Raw genomic sequence first — 22,781 nt, forward strand, 5'->3', positions numbered from 1 at the left:
TCCGTCATGCATCAGGTGCCCTTGCCACCGGTGACGCAGGTAATCTTTCAGATTTGGCGCCAGGCGCTGACACGAATTGGGTGGTGGAACGTGATCACGCGAGAAACCCCCCTGTGGCACAATGGGCGACTACCACAGATGGCGGCCCTGTCAGGGTTTGAGGGGTGGGATCGGATAGGCATCTCCACCATAGGCGATGTGGTGCGGGGGTGCGCTTTCAAGTCCTTCCAGGATCTTCAACAAGAATTCAGCATGCCGCGGACACAGTTCTATAGGTACCTCCAGTTCCGTCATGCACTCTCCCCCAGCCTGGCGGGCTTAGACTCCATAGCTGATTTTAGCCCAGTGGAAGCGAAGCTCTTCATGGGTGACTTACAAGAGCGGAAAATCTCCAAGATATACCGAACGCTTGTCATTCACAGCTCCCCCTCGCTCCAGCATCTCAAGGGGAAATGGGAGTACAATTTTGGCCCCCTCGACGAGACGGACTGGACGGAGGCGTTGGCCTTGCCCCGGGGGGCAGCCATAGCTATCTGACTACGCCTCATTCAATTTAAATACCTGCATAGTACTTATTTTACCCGTAGGAGACTGTGGCGGGCGGGCCTGATTGTTTCTCCGGAGTGTCTCCGATGTGGGCGGGAGGAGGGTTCCTTCTTTCACACAGTATGGCTCTGTGGGTCACTATCCCGTATTTGGAGAGGGGTGTTGTCTTGCTTATCCGAGGTGCTGGTTTGGGATCTTCCCGCAGACCCTAAATTGACACTCCTGCACGTTATGGACGATATTGGTGGCAATATATATAAGAGACATTTGCTGCTGTTGGGCCTTACACTGGCCAAGAGGGATATCGCCCGGGCATGGAAGGCTCCGGCAGCTCCCTCTCTGAATGTATGGAAGAGGGGTTTGGACTTTAGCATGGGCTTGGAGCTCCCCATATTTGCAGCTAGGGGGTGTCCCCGTAAACAGTACAAGATATGGAAGCGTTGGGCAGACTACAGGGGTCTCCCGCTGCAGCCAGTTCCGGTGGAGCGGTAGGAGGTGTCCATTTAGTTCCCCGGGGAGAGAGGGCGCGCGCAGGGAATGAGGTCGGAACTGTCTAGCTTATGCTCATACAAGATGTCGCTTGTTAGATATGGTATGGTGCGGTCGGGGGGGGATCCGGGAGTTGGGGGGGGAGGGCTGGAGGTTTGGTTTTCAACTGAAGTGCATTTTCAAGTATCCTATTACGGTAAAATGTTAATGACATCATGGTTGCAATGCTTTGGCAGGTACCTCTGGGACTTCAGGGGCCTGCAATGTATGTGTTTGTTGACGAATAAAAACTATTTAAAAAAAAAAAAATTTATCAAGGCTATCCCACATAGTGAATTTTGTTGGGCAATTGTGTCAGCGCCCCTAAGGTGCGAGACACAATTTAACCAGCATGTAAAAGACGCTTTATTTGTGTCCTTCCAATTATTTAAAATGACTTTAACTGCTGCCATCAAAAGCATTTCCAGAAGGGCCCTGTCGTTATCACTCAGGGATTGGGCTCTGGGGAAGCCAAATACCAGCGTAGAGGCTTCTCTTTTAAGGGAACATGAGAATAGTTTAGAGGTAAAATCAAAAATACTGTCCCAGAATGGTGTTATGCACTTGCAGTAAAACAACAGATGTGCTAGGTCCCCTGTTTCCTCTCTACAATTCCAACAACTGGAGTCCTCCCTCCTCTTGTGAATGTGTAGGCAAGCTGGTGTCCAGTATGCCATGTGTAGGAGCCAGAATTTTGTCTGCAATAGGGCTGGCGAAATTTTATTCCTAGTGACTGAGTTCCACGTTCTAGACCAAAGCTCTTTGGAGATCGGAGAGGAGGAAAGCGATTTCCAATAGTCAGTGAGCTTTTTGTTGAGGCCAGAGTGTTTGGGGCGAAGAGCTTTGTATATCCAAGAGACCTGGTGTTCCAGTTTATTTATTTTCTCTGTGTATTGTGGGAGAGATGGGGAAGAGGGTTGTAGATTTGCTTTTGTGACTGCTGTCTTTATTTTTAGAAGTTATAGAACTCCAGTATGCTGTTTTGATGAAATAGTTTTTATATTCTTTTTAAATAGCTTTATAGGTCCTGTACTGTAAAGTGAAAGTTTGTCCCTGGCATTTTGCATTACCTATTTTATTTTATTCTTTTATTAGATTTGATGTCCTCAAACTTAAAATGCATGCACCATCACTTTATATATTGCAAATTATCATAATTCTTAGCTTTTTCTTTTAACATACGTGTTTTAAACTGCATGGGTGTTTTCCTATTGTATGTACCTTTTATGATCTGGCCTTTGGGAGATCAAATAAAGATGACGATGATGATGATGATGAGCTAACTCATGTATGAAAACTAACCATTAGATGAATTTTGAGAACTGGAACACAGTCAACTGTCACTGAGAGATAAAGCTATGTTTAGAGCTTGTTATGGTGAAGAATATTTGCACTTCCAGAATTTAGATTAGCTCACGTCCTGCTGTACATGCACAACATGAAAGCACAACATAGAAATGTTAAATTCATGTATTGTTTTTATATTTTGTGGATTAAGAAACATGTATTTTAAAAGTATTTTAAAAGTAGTCAGAAAATTTAGAAATAAACACAATTATTTCCTTACTTGCAGATATCTTCCTTATCAGCTATGTGAAAATGTTGTTCCTATTGCATCCTGTAATTGTGTCACAAACCTTCTTCAACTCTAGCTTGTATCTTGGTAACTGTTGGACTTGGCCCTTTTTGGCAGGTTCACCCCTAAACCTCTTGCCTTTTCTCTGACATGGTGGTAGTGGTTTTAGGCCTCTGGGCACTTTAGCACTGTGGTCCAGTGTAAAGTATGTGTGCTCTCTGTGTTACCTTTGTAAGGTGGGCCTGCCCTCCCATAGGAATGCATTGGGGATTCCCTGATCAGTGTGTGTCAGTGGTAATTTCTGTTATGAGAGGAGAAGTGTGGTTGAGTCTGGTATGTGTGAAATTGTGTGAATAAATGCTGTGCAATGGTGTGCGCAGATTTATCGTGGTTATTTTAGAAATGCCACTTTTAGAAGTTGGCATTTCTGTTTGCTATGTGTCTGCCTGCCTGATGTGAATTGCATGTCAGGCTTGTGAGTGACAGGAGCTGAGAGGTGTGGGTGGCTGCAGGAGGAGCAGGATGAGTCAGCACTAGGCTGAATGGGACACCTGGGCTAAGAGTGGTGGGAGGAGGAATCCCCCGACTCTGAATAGGACTGTGCCCTGCCTGAATAATGCTGGCTCTGCCCCCTGTGGTGTGTCTGATCACCTAGCCCCCACCTGACAAAGGGGAAGAGGGGTTTCCACAACAAAGTGCTCCAAATCCCCAATAAACCAGTTCTGACTGGTATCCCCAAGCCCTGTGCTGTGACACAAAGGAAAATTTTATATAAATATAGGGGCTTTGACCCCAAGAAAATGTTCAGTTCAGTCTTGGTGTGTTCCTGCTGGGGCGTGCTGCTGCTGGGGCCCAGGGGGGCTGCCATGAGGGCTTGCCTCCCTGAGCCCTGCATTGCCCCTTGATGCTTGAAAGGACTTTTGGGACCCCTTTTGCTCTTCTGATCATCCTCTAGGACCTTCAGGACTTTTCGTAATCCTAGCGCCTGGTGAGCGTTTTATTTCTAGTTCTCCAGAGCGCTTTATTTTCCCTGAGGAAGAGCGCTTCTGTTTTCCCCCTGCAGCGCTGGGCTGCGATCGTCCTCGAGGGAATCCCGATGTAGGGATTCCCCCGCTTTTGCTGATTTCGTAGCGGGTGCCCACCCCGCGTCATGGCTATTTCAGATGGCGGGTTCCCACCCCGCATGTGTCTTTTTAAACAGGAGCCCATCCCGTAATGCCGGAGCCGAGGAAATGTGCTGCTGGGTGCCGCAGCGCAACTCGGTAGTCCGGCGAGCTGCCTGACTCTAAGCGGAGCGGCGGCCGGTAAGAGGAAGTGCTGGCGGAGCCTCGCGGGCTCCACATCAAAGTCCCGGGTCCCAGGAGGGGGCCCGGGTGAAGTGAAGAGAGAGCGGGCGAGGTGCAGCAGAAAAGCCACCCCAGCGAGGGAGGAGAGCAGAGTGCCATCCCGGATCATCGGCAGGGTGCCCTTGAGCTGAGAGAGAGCCCCGCCTGCAAAGAGAGCAGCCCGGTGAGTAGGGGCTTCTCCGTTGTGTGTGTCTTTCTGAGGCACAAGCGCCAGTGCGCTCCATCATGGGCATAGTTTGTTTTAAGCGCCAGTGCGCTCCAAGAGGGGCATATTTGTCTTGGGAGGGCCCAGAGGGGTCCGTGCTGTTCCTTTTGTATTAAGAGTGCGATGCACTCCTTTGCTCCATACTCTCACAGCTGCGCAGCACTTAGTGCCAGCTGCAACATTCAGGTCAGCGCAATTGCGCACTCTTGACTTCTGCTGCATTGGCAGCACACCCTAACTCTTGGACATAGGGCATTTGAGCCCCCCTTTGAGAAGGCCAGTTGGCCAGGGGGACTGTTAGGTTAATAGGGCGCCAGGACCTAATGTGATTTATATGGTGCTAGGAAACGTAATTTATATAGTATGATTTACACACCCTGATTTATACCTCTAAATCTGTTTTTTTGATTATGAGGTTATGCATACTGTGTTATGTCTGAGTTATTCTCTAAAGTGGGGTATGCTAGTGAAATTATTTCCTAACATGAGTATGTTTAGGAGATTTTGGTCTAATGTGCTTAGGCTTATGAGGTTGGCACAGAATATATTTCTCGCCTAATGTGATACTGTGCATAATATGATTTATGGTTACAGGATGATGCTGACTATAGTGTTTGCCAGTAATTACTGGTTGTGTTCTATGTTTATTATATGTTCTACATTTACTATTTTTACTAAGTGATGGTTCTGACAGTGGTCCAAGTCTCCCTGTCATGTGTATATAATCCCCTGTACATATATTGCCCAGTGCCAGTTGGCACAGTGTATATTGTGTGATGACTATTCTTATGTGTTTTATGATAATACAAAGGCAATTTTTTATATAACCTTGTGTGGAGTGTGCCTAGTATGTTGTTGCTGTGTGGGTTGCGCAAATGCTTTACATATGGCCTCCGGGATAATCCTGACTGCTCGTGCCAAGCTACCAAGGGGGTGAGCAGGGGTTATCTTTGGCATGTAACTCCCTTGCCCTGTGGTGGTCTCTGCATGGCTTTGGCGCAAGCCTTAGCCAACCAGAGATCCCATTTCTAACAGTAACCACATCATAAAATGAGCTGATCTGTGCCTCCACTGATTACATCACTGTCCCCAGTTATGGTGTGGTCTATACACTTTAGAAATATATGCAGGTAGAGATCAGAACACAGTGATATGTGTGACATTTATTTTATTAGTTAATGAAAACCATAAACATTAAAAGAAAGTTAATACATTAAGCAATTTAGCGCCATCATTCAGTCAGAAATATAAAAACATGATACAAGATCCTAAGTTAAAAGTATAAAAAAGGAACACTAATCCTCTACGTAGAGAAACTTCTACTGGGGTCACCCTTCCTGCTTCACCCCCGTAGTGGCAGCAAAACCTAAAAAAAGAAAAAAATACCTAGAACATGGCCAATTATCCTATAAGTACACATGCATAGTAGTGTCTTCCTCTAAGGGTGTCTAACCCTTACCACCCCGAAATACCAGCAAGGTTTAGAAAAATTCCCCATAGTAGCGGTGAACATTGAGAATCCTAGGTAATAGACACATATCTCTCATTTTGCGTGGTGCATAGTGAATGGTAAAGTGTGTGGCGCATACTAAAGTACAAAGAGCGGTCTCATCCCATTCAGGACCCAAGCTCTAAAGTCAGAAAATATTTTAAGAAGGGACACCAACAACAGTTTTAAACAGATTTGGCTAAAAATTCGCTTAAAATATGAGAACATGATAAAGTTTAGCTAAAACAAGATCAACTGACTGGCATCATATAGCTACCGGAGTACTTATTCCTTGACATGTTAGAAACACCATCATAAACCATCTCCTGAATATAAGGAGGAACACAAAATCACAAAGCGATAAGCTGTAAGGTGAATAGTGCATAACATGTGTAGAAAACAAGTGAAACCCTCCTGTAAGACTCCGGCTAAGCCTGGTGGATTAGGGGTTCAAAAAGTATTCTTCTTGCTTCATATTAATGCACCCCCTAGCAGCCCACCTTCCAGGCGCTACCTGGGCATAACCACAGATTACCCTTGGTACCTTCCTGGGGCAGGAGGTCTGGACCCTTACTTGAGAGAGTCTTTGGTCTTGACCAGGTTTCTAAAAATGTCAAGAAAGTGTCCCAGCCAAATGTTCAACTTGGTGTTTCGAGGATTTAAGAATTCCATTGCTGCTGACCTACAGGTTCTTATTCCTAGGGCTATAAATTAATTTTGTAGCAAGGCCCTCCGATTTATTAATTTGGCATAGACAGAGTCAGAGGACATGCAATATTGTTTCCTTTGTCCGATGGCATAAACGGCACCTCATGTCCTCCAATTTTTCTTCCTCCTGCCACTTGGGATTGAAATCTAGGGTGGGGATCACCCCTCAGTCTCATCGTCATCAGTTTCCTCTTAATGTTCACAGGGTAAGTAGCTTTGAAGTAGGACTGTTCATGTTGGCCATCGTATGAATTTAACACCAGCTAACCATGTGCTCACTTGGTTAGTATTATTTTGTCTTCCCACTGACTTTTCAGCCTGATGCATTTGTTCACGACTTTCTTAAAGACTTGCTAACTTGTGTCCAGGTGCCATAATTTACTGAGTCCAAGGGTCTTGATGCTGTCCTGTAGATACTTTTTAAAGCCACCTTTCCCTCTTTGAAAGCTGATTTAAGACCATACATAATGCACCAGGAAATCCTTAGTAGCATTCTTCATTTTGTGACGGCGTTTTGCGAAGGCCCCTGATCTGGTTAGAGCTTACCTTACCAGTGAGAATTCAGGTCTAATCTACGTGGGCGAGGCCGACCTCGGCAGCTGAAAAATCTGCTGGTATGGCTGTGTTATGAGCTTATCCAAGAGATTTGCATAGAGACCAAGCATTATCTCACCTCTATACGATCATTTTGGGATCAGTTTTGACCTAACTGCTGTGACTAGGGGCTTAAAGTTATGTCCCAAGAAAGTTTTCGCCAATGGTTGAAAAGGCAACAATTATGGCCATTGCTTTCCCTCTGATAGCTTCTTTTTGTGGCACATAAGAGGCCCTTAGGTCAAGCTTAAAACCCAAATTGACATAGGTGGCTGTTTCTTTTATTTGTGATCTTTTAAGTAGCTATTTGCCTTGCTTGGAAATATGCCAATTTAGTGAGGTAAGATTGCTCTGTAACTGGCTTTCATCGGAGTATCCTGCAATGCAATAGATTAATATTTGTAGCCCTACTTGGGTATTGCTTAGAAGGAGCAGATCATCTGCATAGATGATGTTGGATGAAGGTAGACCACCAAGGCTCGGAGTATGGGACACCAGCTCATTCAGGCCAGGAGAGAGGACTGAAACATACAGGTTAAACATGAGGGGTGTTAGCACGCACCCCTGTTTCAGGTCGATTGCAAACAGCCTTTTGTGACCCAAAAAAGGCCTCACACATCTGGCCCATAGACACAAAATTATCCCTGTTCATGAACACAAAAGATGGACTTGCAGATAAAAGTGAGCTATTATTGCAGTTGATACAAATCTCACTCCTAAAATTAACTAATTAAATAAAGTAGGTTTTCAAAAGAATAATAAAATATAAGAACAATCTAACACAATCTGACAATTTAGCATTGCTTATCTACAGCTGAGTAGTTTCCCCTTCAGCCTGGAGGCTTCTACTACACAGCAACCACTTAAAATTATTTGATCTTGTGAATGCATGTTGAATCTAGCCTAGACTGACTTCCATCACTAGGTTGATTTTCGGTGGAAGTTGTTAACTTATTGACTGACAGCAGTCTCTAGTTTCTTTTTTTAAAGTGCGAGTCCTCCAACATATTTTCATTGTCACAGACTAACACATTTAATCTGATAAATACAGTTTGGCAACATTTACATTATTTGGTTGTGCATAGCACAGCGTGGGTCATCAAATACAAACAATAGAATTGCTTACATCATTTATGTCTTGAGATAAGTACAAAGTTCACAAGTCAAAGTACAAATCAATGCTAAAGATCAATGTGCCCTTCAAAATGCCATTTAAGATAATATTCTTCAGTGACCAATTGCAGGAGTTTCTTGCACAGTTAAATAATGAATCTATGACACACAACCAGAAATTTCTTCTAGTTGCCAAATTAGACTACTTCTCCTCCAACTGAAAAACTCCACATGAAATGCAGAAAGCAAGAATCTGTCACGGAAATGCTGGACGTGAAAGAGGATGAAATAGACCAACCTAAAAATCACCAGCATCATATTCTATTGCTTCGGAAGAGGATTGCCATTTTTTAGGAATATGTTGACTTAAATAGCAATTATGTTTTTTTTTTTAATTCTCACTCAAACTTTAATTTGTTTTTAGAAGTTTTTTTCTAAATTTAGACTAAAATTATACCTAGATTTTTGGGCAAATGCTCATATTGCAATTCAGATCACTGGTGGCTTAGTTCAGCAGTGCATGTCAATGTGATATTTTGGGGATAAATAATCTGTAATTAAATTCAATGGTGGAACATATTGAAATACACTGCACTTAAATGTTGAAAGGCACATTCATTTAGAGAATTCTCTTTTTCCATTTAGCGAGTACACAGTCTCCTCTTTCTGCTTTGTATATTCAGCATATGTAACACTATGTAAGGACCCTGTCATATGTTGCAGACATCATGTTCATAGAATGTCTCAGAACAATCTGGTAATTTCAGGAAGATATCTTTGTGCTCCGAGCCTTTAGTATTCTTTTTATTATCCAATCTACACTGTGCTCATAAAGTTTTTTAACTGGGAACTCATCTCACCGTCTAACTGAACCTGTGAGTTTCACATGGTCTTGCATGAATAGATAATCACATGTTGCATTGTGCTTTTAGGCACTTTACTTACCTGAAATCTTTGAAATTGCATATCTCTGGATCTACTGGTTACATGTTTGTCTTTCTGGTGTCAAATAATTGATTCAATTTTACTCAATGTTTCTACATGGGTGTGAGATTTTTCTTCTGTTGTGTTTTTACTTTATTACTGTTTGAGGTGCTGCATAAATACTTTGCACATTGCTTCTGAGTTAAGCCTGACTTCTTTTGTACCAAACTATCAGAGGTCTAGGTACAGGTTACTTTGAGGTTTGCATGTGTTTCACCATGATACATATTGCAGTTGCTACTTTAGTAGGGTTTCACCAGCCTCAACCAGTAACCCAATTTCCAACAGCCTGCATTTTGCCTTTTGCCTATATATCTAAGGCTACAACTTACTCTGATATGCAAATCAAACTCAATTAGCCTGCCCGGCTGCTGTTAATATTACCTGCAGAGAAGCCCCCAGCCATCCACAGGAGTTCACAGTAGAAGAAACAGAATATCTAGAAACCCACTATACACTATAAAGGAAAGGAAGAAAAGCTATGAAAGAAGCATCTAAATAAATGCAGGCAAACTAATTCATGACTGTTGTGTGTGTCCCCTAATGGAGATAAAGTTGGTTTTTGCAATAATGAGATTGATCTATAAAATGAGTCCCCTCTGCCCCTTTTCTGTAGTCCACTTCCCTCCACCCAGTCTACTATGACCATGGACTTATCTCCAGCCTGACTTTCTGTGAGGGCCCATTGTGCATACCGGTGCATATGAACCTACTCCATTGATTGTCCCAGCAAGCCAGACTTTTGTCACCTCGCTTAAATACAAGGTCACTTCTAATTGGATGTCTAGTCATTTTCATGTCAGTTAGGAAACACAGGTAGTGAACTGTTATTTATTTCTTTTTTTTAAACATAACTTTATTGATTTTTACAATTGGCATGTGTCATATAGTGGCGTGACATTGCAGCATGCTTCTGTCTCATGACTTGTATCATTAATTAACATCAAGTCTGCGTTCCTCAGCTGTTCTTTGCTCTTGCAATTGCTTACCATATTGTTCGACTCTACAAGTAACATATAACCCACAATCCTAGCATTCCCTCCCCCCTCCCCTTCATCCTGGGCCCATACACATCTCCCGTTGTCATTGTCGGCCTGTACATAATTGCTTCATACTCCATACACTTTTCAAATTCCTTACTTTATATATTTGTGTGCCCGTATCCTGACCTTATGCACTATCCTGTGTATTATTATTAGGTGTAGTAAAGTCTACGTCCATGGCTCGACCCGCCTCTAACATGACATCCCACTCCATCGCAATAGTAGTCCTCCGTAGCCCTCTCGCCTCCTCCCGTCTCAATGCTGCACTTTCTGCTACCCCCCATCTCACCACTTCGGTGTGCCATGCATGTATTGTGGGCGGTGACTTTGATTTCCATCTCATAGTGATCGCCCGCACCGCCAATAGGAGTGCTAAGTTGACAAATCTGTCCTGTACTTTATATTTGGAAGCGTTCTTCCTTAATCCCAATCTGCAGCTCTCTATCGTGGCGGGTATCTCCCTATGTGTAATCTCCGCCGTACGGCGTCTGATCGAGTCCCAATACCCTCCAATTCTGTTGCAGGACCATATCGTATGTATAAGGTCTTCTCCCTCTAGTCGACATCTGGGGCAATGATGTTGTGTAGTTGGGTACATCTTGGCTGATCTGCGCGGTGTGAGATACGCCCTGTGTAAACTAAAATCATGGTTTGGATGTATTTGAACCTCGCATTCCTTGATACCTTCTTCAGGTGCTCCACTACCTTCTCCCATTCCCTGTCTTCTAAGGCTCTGCCTATATCACCCTCCCATGCTGTGCGCAGGGGCGTCAAGTCTATTTGTGTATGGGAACGCAACCCTACATAGAGCCATTTAATAAGGTGCCGCCCCCTCCCCATATAGTACAGTATTTTTACCAGGTCATTCGTGGAGGGCTCTTGTCTTTGTGGGGCCCAATCTGTTCGGACGTATTCCATTAATGCTGCGTGTAAGAGATAGAGGTGGTCCGGAGCTCCGATTTCTCTCACGAAATTAACGTGATCCATTAGTACCCCGTCTCCGAAAAGGTCTGCCACCGTGCTGACCGCCACATCCAACCAAGGCGCCAGCCTGCGCGACGTCAGGCATCCATCTTGTAAAGGTATGCCGAGCAGAGGTATATTCCCGGCGTGCGCAGGGGATGTTCCAGTGCACTGCAGGGCTGCCCTCCAGCAGCGCAACGCCGTGCGCAAAAGGGGGGGGAGATCCCGCGGAATTCTACTGTGTGGTAGCAGGAGGGTGTGTAGGGCCCCTCCGTCAACATCTTGCTCAGTCATTACTATTTCCTGTAGGTTACGCCCTGCGGTCCAGAAGGCCAGCCACTGCAATTGACAGGCATAGAAATAAGCTCTAAGATCGGGCACTCCCAGACCGCCTCCAGCAGTGCTGCGTTGCAGCTTCTTAAGGCTGATTCTCCGCCTACCTGTCCTCCAAATAAGGTCGATTAGTAGTGTGTTCATTAGTTTGAAAGTGGTGCCCGGGAGCAGAAGTGGTATGTTGTAAAGTAAAAAAGCAGCCTTGGGATGACTACCATTTTTGCTATTGCCGCCCTGCCTGCCACTGACAGTGGCAAAGCAGTCCAAAAGGTAATGCTAGCCTGTAAGGCCCTAAGGGCTCTGTGTAGGTTGCCCTCTATCATGTCTGCCTGGGACCGATAAACTTGGATGCCTAGATACTTAAACGTGTGGGGTGCCACCTTGAACTGTAGCGTACCAAACAAGAAGTCCCGCATGGGCGCCTGTTCCTTAAAGTAAAATACCGTCGATTTCGTTGGGTTAATAGCTAGCCCCGACACCTGCTCAAAGCGCTGAAACATCGCTGCCATGGCGTCCACCGGTGTACGGAGGTCACGCAAGTATAAGACAATATCATCTGCATACGCCGATATCAAGTGCGTGGTACGTCCCACTCTGATCCCCATTTTCCCTAATTCCTCCCTAATCCTCAATGCCATAGGTTCTAGTGCTTTTATAAAAATAAGCGGCGACAGCGGGCACCCCTGTCTCGTTCCTCTGCATATCTGGTATTCTGCCGATATGTGCCCTCCCGTTTGCGCTCTCACCGTGGGGGTGTTGTAGAGGAGGCGGATCCACAGGACATATTCGTATGGCAAACCAAAACTTCCTAGGGCCTTGAATATGTAGTCCCATTTAACAGAGTCGAATGCTTGTCGCATATCAGGTGAGATACAATCCGCGTAATCATAGTGCTTTGGGGCCTCCACATGCAAGTGGTGCAATTTCCTCGTGTTCAATGATGTACTTTGCGCAGGTAAAAAACCCGTCTGATCCATATGAATCAGTTCATGCAAGTTCGGCAGGAGTCTATTCGCCAGCACTTTACTAAGTATTTTATACTCCGTCGTTAGCAATGATAGCGGGCGATAACTGGCCATATCGGTGGGGTCCCTGCCTGGCTTCGGGAGCGACACCACCAGCGCCTGTGCCATAGTGAGGGGCAAGCTTCCCTTTTCCAGTGCTTCTTTATATAACATTTCCAACTGGGGTACGAGTATATCCGCGTAGGTAGCATAAAATTCAGCTGGCAGACCATCCATTGCGGGGGTTTTATTCCTGGGGAGGCCCTTGATGGCTACTTTAATTTCTGATTTCGTGATGGGGCCTAGTAATCCTTTCTGCGCGTCTGCCGATAGCCGGGGACAGGGTGCCTCAGTTAAAAACTCGTCTATGTCTGCGTCCCGTACATCCCCAGGTTCACTGTAGAGTCGCTCGTAATATTGCCGGAAAGCCTCATTTATCTCTCACTGGGTGGACACCACTTCTCCTGGGGTGGCATTGACCTCACTGATAACCATGCTAGGGGGGTCGTCCCTCAACAATTTTGCCAGCCTTGTCCGCCTCTGCGTGGCATAGTTGCGTGTAACTTCGATGGTCTATGACCCTGAGTGATTCCGGGAGTTCAGCATGTCTAATTCTAGCCTCCTGCAGGGGTGCCCGCTTGTCGGCGCTCTGCACGGCTTCCTGCTCTAGCTTGTTGAGCTTGTCTTCTACCTCCATAAGGGATTTATGAACCTCTTGCCGCGCACCCACCATCACCCCTATTGCCTTCCCACGGATCACCGATTTAAAAGCGGCCCATTCGATTAATCTAGTAGACGCCGTGTTGCTATTTTCAGTAAAATAATGCTGAATAGTGTCCAATATAGCAGAGCGAAATACTGAGTCTTCTAGCATTTGGGGCCACAACCGCCATGTAGGCACTGGGGTGGGTATCCTCCCCCACTCGATCACTACTTCCAGTGGATTGTGATCTGAAAAAGATTTCGCCAAGTAAGTGGCATCCATCTCTTGCATCGCGATGTTATTTTAACAGTATATCCTATCAATTCTCGTGTGTAGCATGTGTACTGGTAAATAAAAGGAGTATTCCCTATGGGTTGGGTGCCTCATCCTCCAAACATCGCACAACCCCCATCCCTCCGCCCATCCACACAGCGCACCTGCCTGCTTGCAGACCCCTGTCCCATGTAGGGGTGGATGCGACCTGTCAAGTGCCACATTCATCACGGCATTGCAGTCCCCTCCGAGTATCCATGGGTGACACTCCCATCCAGCCAAGGCAACCGACAGTGCTCCCAGGAACCCATGTTCGGCGCATATATAGAGCCCAGTACTACTGGCCTGCCATTCAGGGTACCCCGCACCAGGATGTACCTCCCCTGCTGATCCACTCTTTGCTCCACCTGTGTAAAGGGCACTCCATGCCTGACCCACATTGTGGCGCCTCGCGCAAATCCCGAGCATCTGGTAGAAAAAATCAGCCCCTTCCATTTTTTACGAAGTTTCCCAACCTCCACCGCAACCATATGAGACTCCTGTAGGTAGACTATCTGCACCGTGCGCCTCAGCAGCTGTGCGTGTATCCTATGCCGCTTCTGAACTGAGCCTAGTCTCTGGACATTCCACGTTATTATGGTGTATTTATTCTGCATGTGTATCGCTTATCCAAGTTTGGCCGCCACCTGGTCGCCCTATCTTGCTCCCTGCCGTGCCAACCTAAGAGAGCGCACAACCCAGGACTAGTTCCCACCCCTACATTACCCAATACTCGGTCCGATTGTAGAACTAAACCGAACCAAACAAAAAAAAATAAAAACCAAACCAGCATTCAAACAAGGCTTTCGCATATTGGGGTACATGGCCTAATCTACCCATCCAGCGCATACTCCAACTCTGGGGTGCTGCGGTGGTCTCGCATCCCCTGGGCCGTGTGTACCACAAATACAATACTGTTATGACACTAAGGAGCTAGCAACCATGTACGTCACTGTTCTGTTCTGATCCGGGTGCACGGCACAGTCCAACCCGCTACGGGATCAGCTCGCCAGCCGTCTGCGGAGTCACCGAAGGAAGCAGGGCCACACTCCCATCAGAGTCCGATCTCTGGGTGTCCACCTCCGAAGTAGTCAGATCGCCGATCCCCGCCGCGCCTTGTAGGTAGGAAACGGAAGGATCGCAGTTTCCTTGTCTTTCTGCACCTGTTGGAACGTTGGGAGGAGCTGCATATCTTTTCTGCGCAGCCTGCGCGAGCTGCGCTGCCCCGTCTCCCGACCTCCTCGTACTGTGGAAGTTGAAGTCTTAGAGGCTGTCCTTGATCGTCTTTCCGGCTCCATCACCTCCAGCCACTCCTCCGCCTCACCGGGGCTTTCAAAGAAATAAGTCTTCCGCTCGTAAATGATCCGTAGCCGCGCCGGGAAGAGAAGGGCGTACTGTAGATTCAATTCCCGCATCTTCCTTTTAACTATGAGTGGTCGTGGTGGAGCCCCCGGTTTCGGACGGCCCGCAGGGATCCTGTGTGCCCGCTCTATGCAGAAATGATCGGAAAGCCCATCGGAGGTGACGTGTTCCCTGAGCCATCCCTCCATGTATCGGGCAGCGTCAGCCCCCTCGCTTCTTTCCGGCATACCAATGACGCGGATATTGCTCCTTCACGCTCTCCCTTCTGCATCCTCCACGCGCTCCATCAGGGTGGCGACCTGGGTCTGTAGTTGTTTGATATGGGTGGTGTTCTGGATCTGTTGGGGGTTGAGGACTCCCAGCTCCGCAGCATGGTCCTTCACCTTGTCAGCGAATTTAGTATGATCAGCTCTGAGCAGCGACAGGCCGGTCGTAAGGGCTCCGATTTGAGTTTCTAAAGCTTTCCTCGAGTCTCTCACTTCCTATAAGATTAAGTCCAGTTTGTCCATCGTTTTCACTGCGTTGGTAGGTGGTATACAACTGCCGAGTATTTTTCTGATCAAATAAAATCCGCTTGTAAATATTGAGATACTTGGTTTTGCTGCATTAAAGTCTAGTCCACTTGCCCCAAGCACAATCACCCGCATTAGAGTTCCTGTAAGGCAAATTGATCACCATTAGCTATGTTTTCATTTTTTTTTCTGACCAGTTAGTGATCATGAATAACATTTATAGTGTGTAATGTTGTGTACAGTGTTGTATATGCATTTAGTTTTGGAATGTAGTTGCTTGCATTATTATTTTTTTCTTTGATTGGTTACTGTTTTCTTTTTTTTTCTCTCTCTTTTTCCATTGTTTGGCCATGAGTAATGTAACTGGTCTTTAATTGCACATTCATTAGCATTTAGTTACATTCTCATATTGTTTAAATTCTTTTCTATAGCCACAGGAAGATTGCAGTCCTTGAAATGTTCATTATAGACTCAATTGCTTTTATGATGCAGGTAGCATGTTTGTAAGGAAATATTTCATCTAATCTTGAATCAGGGAGGCACCATATAGACTATGGGTTATGAGTATCTCGTGTTACTAAGTGGCACCTGTGTACTTTGCAGTAATCCTTCCCGATGTTTTGCATTGGCACGTCTTCTCTGGTCATTATACATTTCAGGACACTATCACTAGTTTACATAGAAGACGCTATCATACATGAGATGAAATCCTGACATATGATTCTTGATTGCACCAGTCACTTTAGTGCCCTTGTCTTCATGCACTGCATTGTTATGTTAATCGTCTCACTAATGTGATGAATGATGTCATTAGTCTGGGACTGTTTATTTTATCTCTTTGTCGCTTTAAGTGGATAGTTACACTGTGGCTATGAATTTGAACGTCTATATTTTTCTGAACATGCTCTTTATATTTAACTAGGGAATCAAATTTGAATATAATGTACTTCACATTGACAAGGAACAGAATATGCATAAGACTACTGTGAACTTTCATGATTTAAAAAAAATACGCAATGTATATGTTGTACTGTTTCTATAAAATATGAAAACATCCAACAAAAAAGTGGCTGGTGGAAGTTGCTAGTATCCACTTATGAGGATATACCGTCTAGCTGCTAGCAGCAGTAAAAATCGAAGAAGGTCTGAGCACTTGTGCACTTTAACCCCTTGCATGCCCGCCCCTTTCCCCGCCCAGTGCCGCGCTTTGTATTAGCGGGCGGAGTTCATGACGAGCTGGACTCGTCATGGGCACAGCGCCACCGCAGCCCATGACGAGTCCAGCTCGTCATGGGCACTGAAGGGGTTAAATTGACATACTAGACGGTGGAAATCTATGGTCCAATAGAAGGCTGTGAAGCCGAAACGCGCAGGCTGTCTTATTTTCAGACTGTCATCTGTGATGCAATGTGGTGTGTACTATAATAAAATAACCTTGTTATTTATCTACTCTAGAGTGGTGTTGTGTTCTCTCGTTGAAAGCCAAAGGATCAACGTGGTGTGTTTTTTAATATATTTGAATATACAAATATATATATGTTTCTCCCCCAGATATGAGTGTTTGCATGTTGGCTGGTGGGAGGAGCAGGTCCTGAGGCCCCCATTCCACTCTGATTACAGCTACCATGTGCAACAATGGTTGCATTACATTGATGACGTTTTTTATTATATGGAGAGGAGATGAAAAGAGTGCCACTGACTTCATTGATAGAATTAACAACAACACTGTCAATTTGAGATTTACTTCGCAGATCAGTAAGGAACAGGTTGAATTTTTAGATGTTAAAATATACATCAAAAATGGAAGTATTGCAACAACTCTCCATAGGAAGGCCACAGCTGGCAATATGACACTCCACGCCAGCAGTGCGCACCCCAAACATACAATAAAAAGTATTCCGTTTGGGGAGCTAATACGCCTAAAGCGGATCTGCAGTACAGATGAGGATTTCACTATACGTAAGCAGGATGCCCTAGAGGGATTTAGAGCAAGGGGATATAGTGAGTCCATTCTAACTGAGGCAGTGAATAAAATTAGCATGAAATCTAGAGATGCACTTTTGTCCAAAGCAAACAACACTGAAAATCCTGAAACCACTACAAGTGGGCCAAGATTAATAACTGCCTTCAGTAACCAGGAGAGGAAAATCATGTCCATTATTAGGCGCAATTGGCCCATCGTTATGACTGATGGAGTTTTGGCTCCCATTCTTCCTTCTCAACCCACAATCACATATAGGAAGGGTCCTTCCATTACAACTCAAATTGTGAAGACCTATCCCGAACTAGTAGCAGCCAAAAATTGGTTACAGCCAAAGCAAGGGTTCACTAAGTGTTCTTCTTGCAGAGCATGAAGGTTCGGGGTAAACACTACCTCCTACTCGACTCCTTTTAGTTCAGATCAAGTTGTGATTAGAAGTAGTTTTAATTGCAAAACTGAGTTTGCAGTTTATGTTCTGATGTGCACCTGTGGCCTTAGATATGTGGGGAGCACCAAGCTACAGGTGCACGTCAGAATACTGCAGCACTTACGGGCCATTGTTAACAATGATTCTACATACCCTTTGGCCCGACATTTTAAACAGGTGCATAACAATGATATCAGTTGTTTGCAATATTTTCTTGTGGCAGCCATTCCCAAACCCCGCAGAGGAAGTGATAGGGAAAAGATGTTGAGAAAACTAGAATCCAAAATGGACAGTAAAATACCCAATGGCCTAAATAATACGGAGGACCTGTACCACTTTCTGTAAAGTTTCATATTTAGTTTTGGACCTAGTTAAGAATTAGTACTGTTGTATATGATTTTTTGAACTGTGATTTATTTTTATGCCGCAGGTTTTTATGGTTTTTAACCCTTTTTCTATTAGCTTTGCTAGCGGGGTTATAACCAAGTTACTCAGTGGTTTTAGATTGATATATTCTTAATGAGAAATTATTTTTCATTAGCACTAGCACTTTATAAGGGTCTATTTGGATCTGACAGCACTTTATTTGAAAAAAAAATTGGCACTTTTTTTTTTGCAAATTTGCACATTTAAAATTCAGAGTCTTATGGCTTTTGCCTAGCATTTATGCAGGCAGTTTTATGATAAAATCAGATTCCAAAATATATAGGCATGATTAAGCACAATTAGTTGTATACATAAAAATATTTCGAATTTTGCACAGTTAAAGGTTTTATAACTATAACAGTTTCATGTTTTTATTCATATATTTATATATGCAACATGAATCAATTGAGTAGTCTATCATGTATTACCAACATGTACATAGATAAGAGTATTTGTGGGTATAATGATATGAATTTGGATTTGTTTCTAAGATTAGGTTTTTATTAAGTCCAATTATTCAAATATAATGATAACATATGACCTTTTGAATTGTAGTGCAATTTCGCTATTTTCAATGTATGCATTCATGCAGTAATATAAATATTTGTGCCCTGAATGAGGAATCAGAGTGGGATCTGACTCAAAATGTTTAGAAAACAGACTCATTTGTGCAGATACATAATGGTGCCAATATGTTTTCTATGTTGTTCATCACATGGTGTTATCACTAAAACACAGCAATGTATTTAAATATGGCGAACAGCGTTTCTTGTTTGACTTGTGAGCAGAGGCACAAGGTGCCCGAAACGCGACAGTTTCGAGGTTTTTAATAAATTAACATCTTGCCTCACATCGTTGGTTCCGTTTCTCTGTTCGCCGGATGGGCGGAAGTGCAAAGTTCAAGGCATTTTTACATATATATATTCACTGTAAAAACCACAGGTTTCAGGGACATTATAGTTAGTTGGATATTTCACTCATTCAAAACTAGAGAAATTCACCCGTTATAGTTAGCTCAACTAACTATAACTCGCGCCCCTGCAATGCACTGCTGATGACGTCACATATTACATCATTCATGACATGGTCATTGACATCACTGATGATATCTCAAATGACATCACTGATGGCATCATTGTTGACATCTTCCACATGAATCTCTGATGCACTTCCTCATACCCTTATATAACCTTGGATACACCCACTCTAAAATACAGACGGCCATTTTCGAAACCATAGACATACCAATACCAGTTAGTACATACCCACTCACTAATTCCTATGTCTACACACACATACACTCATTCACCCATACAGTCACTCATACATGCAGTCAACCATCAATACTGCACTATCATATGCACTCACATATCTATACAGACACTCACACACTGCCACTCATCCATAGAGTTACTCACACACATAGTCAGTCATGCAAAGAATCAATCACCCACCCATTTACTCACCTATACAGTTATACGCACTCCACCTCACTTATTCAAACATATACCTACACATACTTACACTCTTATACAAAAACTAATACAAGCACACACTCATCCATACAGCTACTCTCACAATCACTCACTCTCACATAAAGTCATTTATGTACTCCAACACTCACATTTACTGCCTTTCACATATGCAGTTACTCAAACGTGTGCCACTGAGGTATCCAGTCACTCACCAACACACCCATACACACACTCACCCACACATACAGCCCTTCACAGATGCACTCTTAAACCCATACACGCAGTGAATCACCCACTCACACATCTATGCACATAGTCACCCACCCCCACCCACCCACACGGACACTCAGACACCCATACAGATACTCAGACAAGCAGACTACAACCCATATAGACCCTCATTTAGCTACTCACCAACCCATGCAACCGCTTACACACCGACTGACAAACTAAACTGTGTGAATGTCTGTATCAGCCACTAACCCATGCATTCAGTAAGACACATTTAATCACTCACTTATAAAGTCAGTCACGCACCTACTAAATCATCCATTCAGACACTTATACACCTACTCATTCTTCAATACACCTTGGCCTATATATATAAAACATAATTAAACTTTACAGAAACACACAGTCACTAGATGATGTCATCATCATGATAATGAGTTGGCCTCCCTTTCCTTTATAGTTCCCATCCACTGGTCTGACCACCAACTCATCCTTTTCACAATCTCTAACGCTGTTCTACCTCCCCTACCCAAAACCATCAAACAGATGAAACTGACCAGGAATCTTCACCTTATCCCCCCAGGCGAACTTGAGGCCAAAGTCAAACCTCAACTTCAACTCTCTCCTCCCTCACAAAATTCCAATGACCTCACCGAACACTTTACCAAATCCATTGTTGAGGTCCTTGACCAAATTGCCCCAGCCAAACTAAAACGACAGAAAAACTCATCCAATTCCTGGTTCAATCCAGACCTCAACAATGAGCGGCGCACACTTAGATCGACTGAACGCTTATGGAGGCAAAACCCTTCCCCCTTTAACCTCTCTCTCCTCAGATCCAACTATAAAAAACACATCCTCAATGCTAAGAAATCATTCTTCCGCTCCCAAATCGACCGGGCCAAAAACAGACCCAGGGAACTGTTCAGCATTGTGAAAAGCCAAACTTTCTCTGCACCCTCCACGGTGATTGCCACCATTGAGAAATGCGAGGAAATTGCCAACTACTTCTTAGAAAAAATCTCCAAAATTAATCAATCCTTCGCCCTAACTCCCCTCCTTCTTAACCCACTACCCTCACCGGACATTTCCTCTAATTCTCCTTCACTCGCTATGCTCCCTCATGACTCCTTATCGCTCCCTCTTATTGTCCCTATTCTTGAACCCGGCCCCATCATACTCGAACTAAAAAATAATACTTCTTGGCACGACTTCCATCCAGTCACTGAACTTGATGTCCTTAAAATCATTTCCAGACTGAAACCATCATCTCACACTAAAGATCCTTTCCCGTCCAATCTTGTCCAAGACCTAAAACATATCATTACTCCCTATTGGACCTCCATCATCAACTCCTCCTTTACTTCTGGTTGTGTCCCTGCGTCCCTCCAATTGGGACAAATCACTCCCATCCTCAAAAATCCTGCTGGCGACCCTAATGACCTAAATAACCTTCGTCCTATCTCTAACCTTCCTCTTCTCTCAAAAGCCCTTGAAAAATGCGCCCTGCTCCAACTAGATAGGCACATTGATTCATTCAATCTTTTAGACTCGTTCCAATCAGGCTTCAGAAAGGGCTGTAGTACAGAAACGGCAATGCTAAACATAATTGTTGACTTCCAACACGCCCTTGACAAAGACGAATCCTCGCTACTCATTCTCCTTCATCTCTCCACTGCTTTCGACACTGTTAATCACTCTATACTACTTAACACACTTAAAGATCGTTTTCGCCTCAACGGTTCAGTCCTCAAATGGTTCACCTCCTTTTTCCAGCACAGAACCCAGCAAATTAAATTTCATGACTGCCTTTCTAAACCTCTGCCCGTCTCCCTAGGGGTCGTACAGGGCTCTATCCTCTCCCCCTCTCTATTTAATCTCTTCATGGAACCCTCAACCTCATCCTTAAACAAGCAGGAATCAATTACCACCTATATGCCGATGACACCCAACTTTACTATAAAATTCAATCCCGCTCAGATGTCCTTCATCTCAATGATGCCTTGAGTAAGATTCAATCCAAGTTCCACTACAACCACCTCAAACTCAACCCAAAAAAGACCGAAATCCTTCTTTTCTCCCCTAAGAACAACTTGCTCCCCATTCTATCCTGGATCTCTGACCTTACTGCAATCAACTGCTCTCTCACTATATCAAACTCAGTTAAATCCCTCGGTTTTAACATTGACCAGAACCTTACTCTTATCCCCCACATAAAAAATTCATCCAAAAGTGCTCTCTTCACACTCCATCACTTAAAGAAAATAAAACCGTTAATTCCAGCAGACATCTTTAAATTAGTCATCCAATCGCTGGTCCTGTCAAAAATCGACTATGGGAACGCCATCCTCACTGGAACTCCTAAAGCCCACCTTGCCCCAATCAAATCGGTTCTGAACCTTGCCGCTAGGCTCATTGGCGACCTCAAATGGTTTGATCATATCTCCCCTGCCCTTAAAGCCCTCAAGGGGCTGCCCGTTGAAGGAAGAGCCTCCTACAAGACAGCGTGCATTATGCACAAAGCCCTGCATCAACGCTCCCCACAGTACCTCACAGATAAGCTTCACAAAGCCAGCTGCTCTAGATCACTGAGGAGCTCCAACACCCTCACTCTTGTCCCTTCTCTATTAAACAAGAAAACCACACAATCTCTCTCCTTTTCCAGGAACGCGCCTAACACCTAGAACTCCCTCCCCAAAGATCTTCGTTGCAACCCCTCTTACGCCAGCTTCAAAAAAGACCTCAAACTTCTGCTGAATAAATACTGGGGTCCTTAAATCCGCCCCTGGGTACTCATCCCACCCCTACCTCCTATTGTTCTCCTCCCTCTCTCTCATCTTCCTTCACCTACTAACTCCTCCCTCCAGCCTTTCCTATAGGACCTGCCTAGTCCCACCAGGTATTACCGAATCCCCCCTCC

Source organism: Triturus cristatus, chromosome 5_1, assembly GCF_964204655.1.
Source record: "Triturus cristatus chromosome 5_1, aTriCri1.1, whole genome shotgun sequence".
NCBI lineage: Eukaryota > Metazoa > Chordata > Amphibia > Caudata > Salamandridae > Triturus > Triturus cristatus.